Source organism: Sus scrofa, chromosome 9 (genome assembly GCF_054392235.1).
Source record: "Sus scrofa isolate SSC_HxYL_T2T_F1_AM1 chromosome 9, Sscrofa_HxYL_maternal_Yorkshire_Landrace_v2.0, whole genome shotgun sequence".
Taxonomy (NCBI): Eukaryota; Metazoa; Chordata; class Mammalia; order Artiodactyla; family Suidae; genus Sus; species Sus scrofa.
This window is the reverse complement of record NC_139391.1, coordinates 29,506,767-29,522,891: the sequence shown is the minus strand read 5'-3', so window position 1 is coordinate 29,522,891 and position 16,125 is coordinate 29,506,767. Positions and strand designations below refer to the sequence as shown.

At 33.6% G+C, this 16,125-nt stretch overlaps 1 long non-coding RNA gene across 1 annotated transcript in view; it reads right to left on the bottom strand.

Annotated features, from left to right (window-relative positions):
• Positions 1–1,450: 1,450 nt before the first annotated feature.
• LOC110255421 (uncharacterized) overlaps positions 1,451–16,125 on the bottom strand; it is a 1,062,594-nt gene continuing 1,047,919 nt past the window's right edge. The window contains exon 6 of the long non-coding RNA XR_014815065.1: positions 1,451–5,210. This is a non-coding gene — a long non-coding RNA (uncharacterized LOC110255421). The remainder of the gene's footprint in view (positions 5,211–16,125) is intronic.

Here is a 16,125-nt window from a genome sequence, read left to right as displayed (position 1 = left end):
CAGGGATACCAGATTATAGACTTCAACTCACCATGGATGAGTGTTAACGTCACATCGTAAGAACACGCAGACTGGGATATGCATTTGAAAAACACAGCCAGCCACAGGGGCATAGAAAAGAGGGACCTATTTCAGACTGGAGAAGTCAAGGAAGTGTTCCAGCAGTGGGGGTCAGAAATCCAGGTGCAGGAACACCTGCCTCTCCCTGCCTTGAGTCTCTCTGTTCACCAACCAATCCATTCTTCACAATTCATTTTAAACAAATTATCTAAAATGCAAATTGGATGCCATCTCCACGCTGAACACCAAGCACTTCATTCTAAATTTCAAGAATCTAGGAGTTCTCCTGTGGTACAGCTGGTTAAGGATCCAGCCTTGTCACACTAGCAGCTTGGATAGCTATTGTGGCCAGGGTTTGATCCCAGGCCCATAAATTTCCACATGCCACAAGTGTAGCCAAAAAAAGAACCTCTACCAGCACTGTCATATAGTATCTGGTGGAGATTTTAAATGTGACTATTGCAACTGAAGAACAGAATATTTAATTTTATTTAATGTAAGTAATTTTTTTAAGGTCGACTTATTTTTTAAATTTTTAAATGATTTTTTAAAAGTTTAAGTACTACTATATGGCTAGTGATTAAATTTGAATTACACAGGCATCATGAGATAAACTCTAAAGTTCTTAAAATTATATATTAACATCTGTGTAACATCACAGTGCTGTGTTGTTATTCTCTTTTAAAGGCAAGAAAATTGAGAATAAAGAGAAATACTTTCTCTTTAAGATGGTAGCGTATGCCTTATAAGCTGAAGATGTTATTTTAACCTAGGTCACTGAAAGTATTGAGAACTTCTACGTGCAACATTCAGTGTTAACTCAAGGAAACCCTCTTACTAGGATCTGCTTTACTGGCATTCTTTTCTGTAATGTGACATTTTACAGCCTCACATACTCCAAGAGGTTGACCAACCATGAAAAAAAAAAATCAAGGTTGGGCTTTAAACCTCTCTGAGCTATTGATGATCTCTAAATGTTGTTCATGTAAGTCACCCCAGAAGACTTTCTAAGTGATTATATTGTTCATAGTCCAGAGGTTTTGCATAACTTGTTATACCTGTATTGTTGGTCTTAGGGGCAATGCAATTTTAAGCACTGTTAGTTCCCTTTAGATTTCCTCCCCTAAACAAGGTAGTGAAATAGTTTTAATAGACCTTTAACAGTACGGTGATTAATAGATCTACTCCCTTGCACAAACTTAGAATTTTTCTTGAGAAGAAAACCTTTAGCCAAATATTTTTGATAGGATGCTAAAGTTTCATGTATATTGGATGAGTTCTGATATATATATATATATATAAAAGACAATACCATTTATCACCTTAAATTAACAAAAATGAAGACACCTAATTGGTAAAAAAGAATGGACCAGGAAGAGAACTGAGTGGGTTTTTTTTTTTTTTTTTTTTGCTTTTTTAGGTCCGCACTCGTGGAGGTTCCCAGGCCAGGGGTATAGGTGGAGCTACAACTGTCAGCCTACACCAGAGCCCCAGCAATGCAGAATCTGAGCCACGTCTGTGACCTACACCACGGCTCACAGCAATGCTGGATTAATAACCCACTGATCGAGGCCAGGGATCGAACATACAACCTCATGGTTCCTAGTCAAATTCATTTCCCCCTGCGCCGCAATGGGAACTCCTGAGTGTTCTTTTTTGTGTATTTATTTATAGTCTCTTTCTTAGCAAATATAATCTGATCCATACATCAGTCATATTATTTTCAACTCATGATTTCCTTGTACATTTTCTAGATGAAAAACAAAGCTTGGGAGGCAAGACGAAAAGGAGCAAATAAGATTCTTTTTATTCTATGAGTTGTAATTCACAGTTCCTGCTGATTAGCAAAGAGCAATATTTGAAGGGTTGACTGTTTTGATGTTCGTTTGTTACACTTAGGATAAGAATAACTTTTCCTCATGGGTGTCTAATGAATGAATGCACATCACTCATTTTTACAGGGAAGAGATATCCTGGCACCAGATGTAACTCTGAACATCCAAACCTAAATTTCCCTGCCATATTCTTTTCATTGAGAATTCCCCTATAATTTTTCATGGAACAATGCATATTATATTAAATGACCTGAATACATTTTTGGTTCAGCTCTGTTTTTAACTCAGTGAAACATTTCACACAAGTCATTTTACCTAGAGCCTTCTATTCTGCATTTGTAAATAATGCCTAAATTATTTACTTGTCTCCATAAATAATTGGGAGTTCCCTAGTGGTTCAGGGGTTAAGGATCCAGCATTGTCACTGCTGTGGCATGGGTCACTGCTGTGGTGAGAGTTTGCTCCCTGACCTGGGAACTTCTGCATTCTGCAGGTGCAGCCAAAAATAAATAAACAAATAAATGAGTAATGTAAGTGAAAATACTTGTTACACTAATATAGTCCTTCTCAAACTTTAGTTAGCACCAGGATCACCTCGAGAAGTTGTAAAAGTAGTACTTTCTTGCCTTGTACCAACATAAAGACACCCAACAACTTCAACCAATATTCTTCCATATAATAGGAAAAATAACAGTTACAGGGTTCAGTAAACAATTCTCATTAAGAATAAAACAAAAATAGATTCGGTAAATATAGTTAATTTTTCTAAACTTTGTCACATTAAATACTACTTTATAGTGTTAGTGCAATGAGGTTATGTAACCATTCTTATGCGATGATAAAAAATAATGATTTGATTTTATGTTATGTAACTTTTGATTATTAAATATGGAAACAAAGATATTTTCTTTAAGAAATCTTAGGAAATAAATAAATGATTGTACACTTAAAAAAAAAAAAAACAGAGTAGTAGGTTGAATAGTGTTTTCCCAAATTTCATACCTACCCTAAATTTGAGAATATTTAAACAGGATCTTTGTAGATGTTACTAAGAATTGAAATAAAATCCTACTGGTTTAGGGTATGAGCTTGAAGTCAATGAAAATACCACTATAAGACACATAAAATGACACAGATGCAGAGAATAGGGAAATGGATGTGGAGATTAGAGTGTCTACAGGCCAAGAGATGCCAAAGATTAACAACAATCATCAAAATCCAGGAGAGAGACAGGGAGAGTTTCTCAGAGCCTCTAGAAGGAATCACACTGTCAACACCTTGATTACGGATTTCTGCTCTACTGGACTGTGAGAGAATACATTTCTGTTGTGTTAAGCCACAAAGTTTTTGGTGATTAGTTACAGTAGCCTCAGACAATTAATATATCATAGTAGATATAAAAACAGACATTTGAGATGTTTATAGTGTTTAATCTCTATTTTATTTTACTACATAGTGTGTTACTTGCAGAAATTCTCAACAATGTTTTGAATCCCCTTGCAAAAAGGAAATGCTTTCTCTGGTCATTATCTGGTCCCTAAAAGACCTCCTAGTTCTCTGCATTCAATTTCCATTGTCATTATAATGACTTATCATTTTTGGTTGACTTTCATTTTCCATTTTGACCTTCTGGTCCTCCTTATATCATTTGCTCTGCCACTACTCTGCCAACAACAAAGCTATGCATGAATTGTCTTTCTTTTTTCCTCTCCCATGTTAAGCACAGACAGGACTTTCTATCCCAAATAGCTGGCACTACCATGGAGTAACTGTGATTTCTGTCTGCCCAACCATGAAAACAATCTGTGTGCAGACTTTGGTAGGTTGAGCAGTTTGTCGAAAAACAACCAACCAATAAAACTATACATACATATACATGTGTGCATCTCCTACATTGGGAATAAACAGTTTTCACAGTATGCCTGCTTTAACTTTATTGTTACGATATTCTGCTTTTCAGAGATCCAGTCAGTTTCTTAGCATAGCTGCTCCACCAGCAAGAGAATAAAAAAGAGGCAACTTTAACATATGCTAATTGAAATGGTGCTGGTTCAATTTGGGCTACCAAATAGGCAATATTACAATTCTCGACAGCTCTACTAAACAGCAATTACTGAACACTTTAAGGTCATATCGAAACTGTCCTTCCTGGTGGACTGTCAATACAGAGTCCCATCTGTATCCATCAGAAATGTGTGATTTATGCTATTTTAATTAGTTTATAAATAATTCATAAAAGACTATGCCTGCTTACCAAGACCTGAAAACTGAATTCCTACAGCTTTAGATTTACCATTTGCCTTTTCCTTATAATTTTTTCATCCCTTTAAAGAATAAACGGCTGTTTAAAGAGTTTAGTATATTTTCAATTTAATCTCCATTTATCTTTGCAATTATGAGTCAGAGCAATTAATGTACTTATGTTTTTTCTGAATTGGTTATAACAATAAATGAACTTTATCAGAGAATCATCAATACAGCAGAAGCTGCATTATGTTATCTGGGCATATTTAGACCATGGTTCCAATGTTTAAAACCCCCAAACATCCCAATTTAGTCATTAGGTAATGCATGCATTAATTTTGCTCTTTAAAGTATCTATCTATCTATCTATCTGTCTATCTATCCATCTATCCATCTATCCATCTATCTATAATACTGCAGGAGCTTCAGAAATGTTTAACATATGGCATTCAGGTTGCCTATATTTTAGTTTAGAAATTCCAAAATGTCATTTGTGAGTTACCACAAATACCACACACAAACCTGTTTGTTTTACTTCCACAGTATCTTTCTTCATTTTTTAAACCTGCATTATGATTTTTCATAATTTAGCAACTGATAGTTTCCACATAATAATTTAAAATTGTGACTTATCCTACTAAATATCTTAAGACACTGAGGATTGCTGTTAAGTCACTGCTGATTTATCAAATCTGCACTGATATTTTGCTCCTACTATTATCTGTGAGCATAATTTACTATTACCTGTAAGAATAATTGGAAAGCAAGTATATTTGTGATGAATTTTTAATGTGTCAACTTGTCAGGTTGAACTTTACTTCTTAGAGTTCTCTTCCCTATATTTTCCAGTTAGGGCAGGCTACAAGAGAGATTGTTCTGTGGAAGATTTAGAGGACAGAAGTGAAGCACAAGCCATATTGCAGCTCACCTGTTAACTCCTTTGATGGGAATCAGCAGCTGGGAGCAATTCTATCATCTGCTGGATTCTCTTCAGCTTCTCCAAATCTTGGGTCAGGTTTGTGTTTAGCTTTGTGGCAAAGGGTCCCAAAAGTCCCAGCTTCTGGAAAATACCTGCATCACCAAGGTCAGAGTTAGAAATAACTTACACAAGTTTCAGTTCATCTTTGTGAGCTCCAGCTTATGCTTATGGGTTCCTGCTTATTCTTACTCTTCCCACTTTTAGTTTTATCTTGCTTATCTCTTGCCCGGCCGACTTTAAGCTCCAGTATCACGTTTAAAGACAGCAGCCTTGCAAAGACTAGTTAATAAGCTCCCACTATTGAGCTTAAGTTCAAATCTATAATAGAGGGATTTATAGATGATAGATAGAAAGATAGATAGATAGGTATTTAAAAGATATGTAAGATACTAGGATAAATACTTAAAAGATACTTGTAAGATATTAAGATACTTCAATTATCTATACCATAGCTTCTCAAATTTGCTCTGTGAAAAAACTGGCCATGATTCATGTTCCTTATGGAAAGAGTATATGTATTTATTATAATAATAATACTTTGACAAAAAATGAAAACTTGTATTTTATCTCTTTTGCATTTTTTTCTAGAGGCAATATATTTTACAAAATGCTTGTATTTCACAAATGTACCAGGCTATAATAGATGAAGAAACAAGGATACTAACTGGTTTTTCATCACAGATAGCCAGGCAAGCACTGATTGTTAATTCTGCCCTAATAGTAAAGATATTAGATATTAGGTATTTAAAAAAATCATAATAGAAGGCAGTATGTTAAGAAGTGGCATCTGAGTATTAGTGGTCTCTAAATCTGAGTGATAATAAAATCCCTCATGGAAGAGTCACAATTTGCATTTGGTTTTAGAGAGGAAGTTATGAAAACCAGGCAGCTATCTATCTACCTATCATCTATCTGTTAGTATATATGCTCTCAATTAATATAGTTATTTCTTTCAATATGGTTTCTTCTTCCTTTTAATTTACAGTACATGAATTATTTTGATAAATGATGGAGTAATAGTTCGGCTTCATTATAGAGCACCCTTAGTGTATGCAACTATGATAATAAGGTCTTTTCATTGCAATCATCTAAATTTACTCCAATCTATAAACAGTCAGTCACATAAAATTGGCTCCAACTACCATAGGCATGAACATAGAACCAAAGCTGAGCCAGTCAACATCCTCAGAAACATCCTCCAGAAAATTTTCTGGAGTGATTAGAAAGGTTAAAAAATATATTCCCTTTTCTATGATTGATGGCTTTGAGGATAATGTGTCCTTGCACACACAGAGAGACAATATACTTAAAAATAAAGATAAAATTATTATAGCCAAGAAGAGTGGAATGATTATTTTCATTGATCATTTAGATTTAGCCATTCTTGAAGTCTTAGTCTTTTTTAATCAGATTCAAGACAATACATTTCCTATTTCACTCAAGCTATATTTTGTATTCCTGTTGTTTGCAGCAAAACTGCTTTAACATAGTAGATATCGCAGAATATGACTTTATATTTTTAAGAGTTGGTCCAATAGTTTATATCTTTTAATGGATAATAGGCTGCATATGAGAAACTTATAAAAGATTAGGAATCCTTTAAAATGTGTACATACATTCATGTATTTGTGTGTGGGGTTATATAGCTGATTTCTTTTCTCTAGAATTGTGATCAGAAAAGATGCTTGAGGGAGTTCCTGTCGTGGCTCAGTGGTTAACAAATCTGACTAGGAATCATGAGGTTGCGAGTTCGATCCCTGGTCTTGCTCAGTGGGTTAAGGATCCGGCAGTGCCATGAGCTGTGGTGTAGGTTGCAGATATGGCTCTGATCCTGCGTTGCTGTGGCTCTGGTGTAGGGCGGCGTCTACAGCTCTGATTAGACCCCTAGCCTGGAAACCTCCATATGCTGCAGGTGCAACCCCAGAAAAGAAAAAAAAAAAAAAAAAAAAGAAAAGAAAACATGCTTGAATTTACGTCAGTTTTCTTATATATAATGAGACTTCTTTTGTCACCCAGCATATGATCTATCCTGGAAAATGCCCCACGTGCACTTGAAAAGAAAATGTATTCTTCTGTTTTTGATGGAATTCTTTATGTAGATAGATAGACAGATACATATATATCTATCAGTCTTGATCTATCTATCTATAAGTCAATTTGGTGTAATGTGTCAAGTAAGGCCAATGTTTATTGAATTTCTATCTAGATAATTTGTCCATTGATGTAAGTTGGGTGTTAAAGTCCCCTACTATCATTGTATTACTGTCAATTTCTCACTTTATGTCTATCAATATTAGTTTTATGTATTTAGGTGTTCCTATGTTGGGTGCATGTATATTTACAATTGTTATGTCTTCTTGGACTGATGTATTGATCACAATGTAGTGTCTTTATTTCTTATTACAGTTCTTGTGATAAAGTCTATTTTGTCTGATATAACTGTTGTTACTCCAGCTGTCTTTTCATTCCCATTCATGTAGAATAACTTCTTTCACGCCCTCAATTTCAGTCTGTGTGTGTATTCAGATCTTCAGTGAGTCTCTTGTAGACAGTATATGTGTGTGTGTGTGTGTGTCTTAATTTGTATCCATTTAGCCACTCTGTGTTTTGATTGGAGCATTAGTCTGTTTTCATTTAAATAATTGTTTATATGTGTTGCCATTTTGTTGTTTTGTGGTTATTTTGTGGTTCTTATTTGCTCCGTTCTTTTTCTTTTAATCTCCTTCCTTGTGATTTGTTTTTTAGAATTATGCTTGAATTCCTTATTTTTTCTGGGTATGTATCTATTATAGATTTTAGGTTTGTGTTTATTGTGAGGTTCATAAAAAGCTGTATGTAGATATATGTGTATTTATTTTAAATTACTAGCCTCTTATGTTCAAATTCATTTTTAAAACTCTACATTTTACTTCTTCACCCATATTTACTCTTTTTGACTTCATATTTTATGCCTTATTGCTTCATTTATCCTTTACCTATAAAAATATACTACTAAAAAACAATAGATCATTAAAGAAATTATACAAGATATTTAAAAAACTGAAGAAAAATGAAAATTAAAACACAGCAATACAAAATCTAAGGGACACAGAAAAGCAATTCTAAGAAGGGAATTTATAGCAAAACCAACTTATCTCAGGGACTGAGATAAATATCAAATGAATAAACACTTAAAAGACCTAGAAAAATCAAAATGAACAAATCCCAAATTTAGGAGAAAAAAAGAATTTATAAAGATTAGAGCAAATATAAATCAAATAGAGAATTAAAAAATAACAGAAAAGATCAGTGAAACTAAAAGTTGGTCTCTGAAAAGATTTTTTAAAAAAGTAATAAACCTTTAGACAGAGTCACCAAAAAAAGAAGAGAGAGGACCTAGAACAATAAAATCAGAAATAAAAGTTACACCCCAGAATTACAAAGGTTCATAAGAGACTGCTGAGAAATTATACACCAATAAAATGGACAACCTGGAAGAAATGAAAAACTTCCTAGAAATGGGAAATCTCCTGATTGAACAAGGAAGAAATTGAAAATATAAACATATAATTACTAGTAAAGAAATTAATGTGGAAAGATAACTCCCCCCCAAATAAAGGTCTGGAACAAGATGGCTTCACAGGTGAATTCTTTCAAACATTTAAAGAAGAATTAATACCTATTCTTCTCAAACTATTCATAAAAATTTCAGAGCAAAAATGCTTCCAACCTCAATCTATGAGACCAACATCACATTGATACTAAAATCAGACAAAAATATCACATGCGAAAAAAACTGTACAGGTCAATGTCATTTATGACCATGGATGCAAAAATCCTCATCAAAATATTAGCAAATCAAATTCAACAATATAAAGGATTTTACATCAAAATCAAGTGGGATTTATCCTAGGGATATAAGGAATGGGTTGGTATATGCAAATCAATCAATATTACAGACCATATTAACAAACTGAAGAATTAAAACTATATGATCATCTCAATTGATGCAGAGAAACTTTTGACAAAATTAAACAACCATTTGTGTTAAAAATTCTTAAGAATGTGGATGGGAACATACCTCAACATAATAAAGACCATATATGATAATTCCACAGCTAACATCATACCAAACAATGAAAAACAAAGTTATTTCCTCTAAGACAAGGATGTCCACTCTTACCATTTTTATTCAACACTGTACTGGGAGTCCTAGCTTCAGCAATCAGACAAGGAAAAAAATAAGATAAATCCAAATTGTGAAAGAAAAAATAAAACTGTTATTATTTGCAGATGATGTGACTATACATAGAAGATCCTGAAGATGCCACAAAAACTGCTAGAGCTCATCAATAAATTTGGTAAATTTGCAGGATACAAAATTGATATACGAAATCTTTTGCATTTCTATATATTTAAAACAGTCATTAAAAAGAGGATTTAAGAAAACAATTTCAATTATCATCACATCAAAAGAGAGTAAAATACCTAGGAATAAGTCTAACTAATGAGGTAAATATATTTGGAACACTGTAAGACAGTGATAAAAGAAATTGAAGATAACATGAACAGATGGAAGGATATAATATGTTCAAGTACTGGAAGATTATATTGTTAAAATGACCATAACACCCAAGGCAGTATACAGATTCAAGATATTCCCTATTAAAATGCCAGTGGTATTTTTAAAAGAACTTGAAAAAAGAATTCTAAATTTTGTATGGAAACACAAAAGACCCAGAAGAGTCAAAACAATCTTGAGAAAGAAGAATAAAGCTGGAGGTATTTGCTCCCTGATTTCAAACTATACTACAAAGGTAGAGTCATCAAAACTGTATGGTACTGCTGTGCATGCACACTAACAATGACAGAGCAGTGGAACAGAATAGATAGAGAATAGATTAGATAGCCTGGAAATGAACCCACACAGGGGCAGTTAATCTATGACAAAGGAGGTATGTTTACACAAAGGGGAAAGCGTTTCTTCAATAAATGGCTTTGAGAAAACTGGACAGCTACATTCAGAATAATGTAACTAGACTACTCTGTTACACCATGCACAAAAATATATTCGAAGTGAATTAAAGACTTAAATGAAAAGTCTTTATATTACAGAACAGAAACCACAGAACTTCTAGAAGAAAACATAGATGATAAACTCTTAGACATTGGTATAATGATATTTTTTTGGACACGTCTCTTCAGGCGAAAGAAACAAACCAAAAATAAACAAATGGGACTACATAAAACTAAAAAGCTTTTGAACAATGAAGAAAATTATCAACATAAAAAGGCCACCTACTAAACAGTAGAAAATATTTACAAATGATGTATCTGATAAGCAGTTAATATTAAAAAAAACAACTTAAAACATTAAAAAAAAAAGACTGATTAAAAAATAGGCAGTAGATCTGAATAGACAGTTTTCCCAAGAAAGAAAACTTTCTTTCAGATGGGCAATGGACACATGAAAAAATTCTCAGCACCACTAATCATCAAGGAATGCAAAGCAAAATCACAAAAAGATATCCCCTAACACCAGTTAGAATGGCTGTTTTCAAAAAGTGTTGGTGAGGATCTGGATAAAAGGAAACTCTTGTGCACTGTTGGTGAGTATGTAAATTGGTACAGCTGCTATGGAAAATAGTACATGGGGATTCCTCAAAAAATTAATAATAGAACTGCTATATGGTCCAGCATTTCCAGACCTGGGACTTGATCCAAAGAATACAAAAACACCAAGTAGAACAGATATATGCATCCCTTTGTTCATTACAGCTTGATACAATAGTTAAGATGTGGAAACAACCCTGGAAGCAACTCAAGTGCCCATCAACAGATAAGGTATAAAAGAAGTGGTATGTACTTGCAGTGGAACACTACTAATCCAGGTAAAATAATCAAATCTTGCCATTTGCAAAAACATGGATATACCCAGAAGGTATTATGCTAAATGAAATAAATCAGTGAGATAAAGATAAATACCATATGATTGTGCTTATATGTGGAATATAAAAAACACAACCATCAAAAGCATAAAAAAAAAAAACAGAGTTATAGCTACAGAGAAGAAACAGGTGGTTTCCAGAGAGGTGGTAGATGGGTGGAGGATAGATTAAGAGGTTAAAAACTTCGTATTGCAAAATAAATGGGTCACAGTTATGAAATCTGTAGTATGGAGGATATATTCAATAACAATGTAATATTTTCATATGGTGACATATCACATATAGACTTCTCATGGTGACCATTTTGAAATGTATAGAATTACAGAATAACAATGTTGTGTAACAAAAGCTAACCTAGTATTGTAGGTGAACTATACTTCAAAAACAAACAAACGAAATTATAGAAAAAGAGCTCACATTTGCCTTTACCAGGTGTAGGGGATGAGGGAGGGGGAATTCAATGAAGGTTGTCAAAAGGTAAAAACTTTAAGTTATAAGAATATTAGGTAGTAATTTACAAAATGATAAATATAATTGACCCTGCAGTATGTTGTATATGAAAATTGTTAGGAGAGTGCATCCTAAGATTTTATCATAAGAAAATATTATTTTTCTATTTCTTTGATTTTTGTGTCTACCTTTATTAGAAAGCCAGCCTCATAGTTCATCATGGTTGGAACTGCCCTGCTAAGACAATAATAGTCTCTTATATGAACTTTATTTGGTTAACTCTACTCTTGCCAATGCACCTGCATCATCTTTATTTTTTAAAAATATATCCTAACTAGTCACTTCATTCTGGCAAGAAAAGTAGTAACAGTGCTACTGAAATAATGCACTTGAGGCTTCCTTAAAAATAAAATTCAAATAAAAGTGAACTAGATGGTTAGTTTCTCTGAGGAATAATATAGGTCAGTATTGTCCAGTATTTGGCATATGAACTTTTGAAATAGCCTCGACCTTCATTTACCTGCAATTTAACTTTACTATGGCTGAGACTTTTAAACCAGCTGGCGTGATAATTCAGATTAAAAGTTCTTTGAAACAACTAATCTTTTCCTGAATGAGGAAGTCTTATTTCCTTTCTCTTAAAAGCATGCAATTAAGTTAATATATTTTTAGACTCACCATTCACTCACACATAGACACACTCAAATAACTCTCTCTACATACATTCACTATTTTACAGTTGTTTCATAATTTCATAGATAGTAAAAAACAGTACTTTGTAAACTACTGTTTAGTTTTTATTGCCAAAAATGGTCTCTTCTGAGTTTGGGATAAATTTCACAATGTCTCAAAACAGGCATACTAAAGAAATAGAGAATCCCTAATGGCAGAATGACCATGCAGAGATTCAAAAGCAAAAGTCCACTTTCCCATTATTTCATAAAAAATGAAATACGCCTGGGTATTGCTGGGCCAGCAGTATGAGTCATCACTCCAATGGAGGAACATTGCCCCTTGTTTTTCTTTCTTATTGTACATCCAACATGACAATGCAGATTTATTAACGGTGTAATACAGTGTTTGGCATTAATATGGATTTTATAGATCAGGTGATTGTAGGCGTTATCTAGAAACCTCGGCTACCAAGCATCTAGATATCTTAGGGTCCTTGTAGTTTTGACTTGCCTTCTCCTGAGGTAGTTGTGTAAGTGGGAATGGGGACCTCACCCCTAGTATTGGTGACGCTGAGCTTGGATATAGCATTTCCTACTGCTAGGAAGAAAAGACTTCTCTTCCTTTACAAGTGTGTTTGGACAACTCAAAAGAGCTCCAAGAATCATTCTCAGACAATTCTGCTTGTTGCTCCACAATTTCTTGATCAAACATATTATTATTTAATGATTGTGATGATAATGATTAAAGCCCATACTGAAGCCTTACTGCACCATTACGATCTTTTCTGTAGTAATAGATATGGGCTAGAATCACTGCATAACAAGGATGTCTTTGATTCTACTGGAAATTTTCTCAGATAGCACTCAAGATAAGCTAATATTAAATGGACTGTTCATTTTGGATTTTCATTATGTAAAGAGTATCGAGGTACACTAATTTTAACTTATCTGAGCTTGTATACAAACTGACGATATTTGTTCACACTGAATTTTCTGGCAATAATTGAAGTCTCAAAGGTTAACAAACTTTTTATGTGGATGTAATATGTGGTCTGGTCTGGTATTAATTCATTTATTCTGCATGTACCAAATGCTCCAGATATGTGCCTGATATTGTATGTAGGACTGAGAAAACAAGAATATAAGTGCCTTGTGCTATATATTATTCAAATTTCAAGCAGCCTGAATTTTGGAATACCCAAATCTATGTTCTGGTTTCAGCATTTTGAAGATTATTCACATTTGAAGGAGATCAATCACAAAATTGCACTTAATTTTTGTTTTATTAAAGTGATTGTACTTCAATAAAAAGTTGATTTTAGAGCTGAATCTAAGCCAATATAATGTTACTGACAAGTATTTTTTATAATTCTGAATTTTACCCAAAGCAGGCATATTTCAGTTTAATACAATGTTTGAAGAATTATATTGAGCTTCTGTTTAAAAAGGCTTCCATGAATTTTTATTGTAATACCTGTGACTATGCAAATATAAAGCACTGACAACATTCAAATGTTCAACAAGGGGATTAATATATATAAAATAATAAATTCTGAGCAAAAATATTTCATGTAAGGAAAACTAGGCACATCTGAAGCTATGAATAAAACATCAAACAATAATATGCAACTATTGATTGACAGTCATAGAAATTTTATGTCTACTATGAATGAAACTTTTATGATGGCATCAGAATATCTTTTTATATTTAATCTATAAACATGTATGAAATTAAAGCTCTATTTGAAAGCTATGTGTAACTACGTAGTTCTTCAGCAGTGGAATGACATTATTATATTGGTGTTAGAACAGTCAAGCTATAGTCAGGGTCATGATTTATGGAGAGTAGGAGCAGAAAGGACTGTACTGGTCCAAACACTCTTTTTCTCCCACTCAACAGCTAATTTGCTAAAAATGTATCTTTTGTCATTATTCTATGAGCATAATACAATGTGTTAGGGATGAATCCTGACATTGCTGTGGAAGTTTTGACCAAATAGTATGAAGTTTATGCTTTGTAGGTCATGGTGTCCTTGTCTCTACTATTCAAAAGTAGCCCTGGACCACGTGTAAGTGAATGGGCATGGCAGTCTTCCACTGAAACTTCATTCACTCAGACAGGCATCTTTCCTAAGGACCATAGTTTGCCAGTCCTTGCTGTAGAAATCCCTTTCAGTGAAAGGCCACTAGGTAACTACTGGGATACACAGCCCCTTCTGTCCTGCTATACACAATGTGCTTAGAGAAGTTATGCTATGTTGATCATGAAAAATTATTTCACATCTAATAATGCTAGCAACATTCACAGTTGTCAAGTTATCAATTTGGTCTATTTTAGCACTTAATTTTTAGGTTTGTTATTTCTAAATGGAAGAATTGGAATTGTCAAAAATATAGTGATACATCAAACATATGTAATATTATTGAGGTAGTAAATATACAATAATAAAGAAATAGGTCAGAGTTCACATTGTGGCTTAGCGGAAATGAACCCAACTAGTATCTTCGAGGATGTCTTGCCATGAGCTATGGTGTAGGTCTCAGACGCAGCTCAGATCTGGCATTAGACCTTTAGCCTGGGAGTCTCCATATGCCATGGGTGTGGCCCTAAAAAGACCAAAGACAAAAAAAAAAAAGGATCTTCAGAGTGCCCCTTTATCTTTTTTGTTTCTCTTCTCAAACCAAGTACACCTACCTATTTTTTGTACATAAACTATGTAAATAATTTTTAAAAACCTAAAGATAGTGCATAAGGAGCAAAATTTGTTGGCATTTATTTAAACATCCTTTTTTGTAGCTTTTTTTGGTAGCTTTAAACGTTCTTTGTAGTTTGGATATTACACTTGTAACTTTGGTAAGGGAATATAAGGTATAAGAATATTTAGGTGTATTCCCAGTTCATCAGACCTTGCCTCATATACTTAATTTTCTACTTTATCCTCTAGTACTCTGTCCTTGGTACATTTAATGTGGTTTTTGTTGTGCCTATTCAACTGAAACGATTGCATTTACCTTTTGTGTGTGTATGTGTGTGGCCACAATTCCAGTGCCAAATCTTTTCTCTCCTTTCATTCTTCTTGACCTCACTATTTTCATCAGTACAGTGCATGATTCTCTCCTTCAAACTAAAAGAAAAGTTATGTACAGAAAAGGAGAGTATGAATTAGCTGAAAGGTTATCTTCTAAACCACTGCAGTGGTCAATTAAATGACCACGATAGGAGCATTTAGAGAAGTTGGAAAAGAGATGAGAGGTTTTAAAAATGAATTTTAAATGTACAACTATTGATACTACAAATAAAATTTATTTGAAAATTTATAAAGATGTCTGTATACCTATCTAATCATTGTTGTGTTAAACAATCATTATCTGTGATATAATAAAAATACATCTTGATTTTGGTCTCACATCATTCTTTCAAAATATATTCAGTTTACTACAGAGGCTGGCTTTTTACTCTGTGGGCATGGAAGACCCTTCAAATGGACATTTTATATTCTGGACATGTCGACAGGCTCCTAAGACATTTCCACAGCAAAGTACTTTTACTTGAGATTCCTTAACACAGCAAATGAATGTTTATCTGAATAGTCAATATATCTCTTGCCTTAACTTCTTGAAATTCATTGTTTAATCCAGTTACCTGCTCCCGAGTCTTCTATTTCTCTAACAAGGCTATTGTGAAAACAAAGATTATCTCATTCGGGCTCTCTTTCTCTTTGTGTTCACAGAATACACTCATGAGTCCTTTGACTTGACAACCTTTAGGAGAGCAAAATTATCCTATCAAATCTTCAAGGAAAATAAAACAAAACTATCTCTTGGCTCAGTCTGCAAATCACTATTAAGCAGGTGGGTCTCTCTGTAGCTTTTACATTTGAGAACGTCATCTTTATCATAACTTTCTTTACACAAATATTTTGTTTGAAAAAAAATAAAATAAAATAGTATCCCCT